Source organism: Gossypium hirsutum, chromosome A01, assembly GCF_007990345.1.
Source record: "Gossypium hirsutum isolate 1008001.06 chromosome A01, Gossypium_hirsutum_v2.1, whole genome shotgun sequence".
Taxonomy (NCBI): Eukaryota; Viridiplantae; Streptophyta; class Magnoliopsida; order Malvales; family Malvaceae; genus Gossypium; species Gossypium hirsutum.
In genome coordinates this window covers 43,068,539-43,070,558 of record NC_053424.1, presented here as the reverse complement: position 1 = coordinate 43,070,558, position 2,020 = coordinate 43,068,539, and the positions used below count along the sequence as shown (strand labels likewise).

The following is a 2,020-nucleotide window of genomic DNA, read 5'->3' as shown; positions in this document are numbered from 1 at the left end:
GTTCTGGTTACCTATGTAGTACATAGATTCTGGGTTTGATGGACATTCTTCGAACAAATGTCCTTCCCCATAATAAAAACAGGCTATATTTTCAAATTGATTTGGTGGCTGTGCTGCAAAACTGTTAGACCCATTAGTAGTAAGATTTTTAAGCATTGAGGATATTGATGATACCTGATATGCGAGTGAAGTAAGAGCGTCTACTTCATGTAATCCACCAACTCGTCTTCCTGACGCTGCTGATTGGTTGGCCATTGGTAATTATTACTGGCAATCCTCTCAATGATTTCATAAGCCTCATTATAAGACTTAGAAAGGAGAGCACCATTAGTAGAAGCGTCCACTACCATCCTCGTGTGAGCATTGAGACCATTATAAAATGTCTCAAGTTGGATGCAATGTGGGATTCCATGATGAGGGCACTTTCGTAATAACTCATTGTATCTTTCCCATGCCTCATACAAGGACTCATCATCCATTTGTTAGAAGGCAGTAATCTCGTTCCTCAACTTAGCATTCTTGCTAGGTGGGAAATACTTCATACAGAATCTTTCTGCTAAGTCTTGTCATGTAGAAATTGAGTTCGATGGCAATGAGTTCAACCAGGCTCAAGCTTAGTCCCTTAGTGATTATGGGAAAAACTTCAATTGTAATGCATCTTCGGGTACTCCGGCTAACTTAAAAGACTCGCTTACCTCAATGAATAGTCTTAAGTGTAGGTGAGGATCTTTGGTAGGCATTCCATTATATTGGCCCACTGTCTAAAGCATCTGGAACATGACTGGCTTTAGCTCAAACTGTTGTGCCTCAATTTCGGGTCTCCTAATACCCAGATTAAAATCATTAAATACTGGCACGGCATACTGTGTAAAGCTCTATCCCTATCATTTGCAATAAGGATAGGATTTTGAGCAAGGTTTGCTGCATTTACTTGGATTAGATTTTTGAAGTTCATCTCTTCGATCCTCCTCTGATTTACTTGTCTTCTTCACTGTTGAAAAGTTCTTTCTATCTTAGGGTCTTCAGGGAGTAGGTCAATAATTCGGTCAATACTCATAAACACCTGAAATAATCACAGAAAAATTAATTAAGTTAAAAATTAAACAAAAAAAACAAAAAAAAACAAAATGTAAACTAACAAATTCACAAATAATGACTTTTTAAAATAGTCCCTGGCAACGGCGCCAAAAACTTGGAATGACGGAAATGTGCAAGTGTACACAATCGCAACAAGTAATAAAGTGACAAGTAAATGTCGAGTTATCATACCCACAGGGACTGTGAAAAGGATTATTTATGAATGCAATTTAAAAAACTTTGGTGAATAAAAATATTTTGTTTAAAGAGGGTGATTAAAAACTTAAGAAAATTAAAATAAATAAATAAATGAAGTAAAAGAAAGTTCTAATGCACGATTTCAAAATAAGATTTAATCAAGATGATATAATTGTGTTAGATTAATTACACTTTTCATCTTAGAATTATTAAACTTATGTTTATATTGTTACGAATAAAATCACGGCAACCCGGTAATTTTCTAACTTATGAACATACATACATACCAAAATCCATTCATCTCTTGACATATCCCTATGACAATTCAACCGACTAAATAGATTCTAGTAAGAAAACATGTTATTGCACATACATACTCATTAAACTGAACTAATCTCTTGCATATCCCTATGTCAATTCAAATGATTAATTAAATCTAACAAGCATATAAAAAGACTATGTAAGGTAACAGTGTATCCCTACCTTGAAACAGTTTAATCACAATAATCTTGCAAGTTATGCAAGGCAATAATATCATCAGATCTATTGCTAATTTAACCTTCAGCTACCTTAGAAGAATAAACATGCACTGGTCAAGTACTGTGTCAATTAATTACAATTTTAGTCCGTTTAAATAATTAATTCATTAGTTACCTCACAGTCGTAATGCAAGAATAACTTAGGCATGATTTTACTTAATCAAGCATTTTACCGAGGCCTATAACAACATAAGCACAATTTTAAC

The 2,020-nt window shown here is 34.2% G+C and overlaps 1 non-coding gene across 1 annotated transcript; it reads left to right on the top strand.

The window, feature by feature from the left end:
* Positions 1-405: 405 nt before the first annotated feature.
* LOC121206420 (small nucleolar RNA R71) lies at positions 406-512 on the top strand. The gene has a single exon (XR_005901471.1). It is a non-coding gene; the product is annotated as a small nucleolar RNA R71 (small nucleolar RNA).
* The last annotated feature ends 1,508 nt before the right edge of the window (positions 513-2,020 follow it).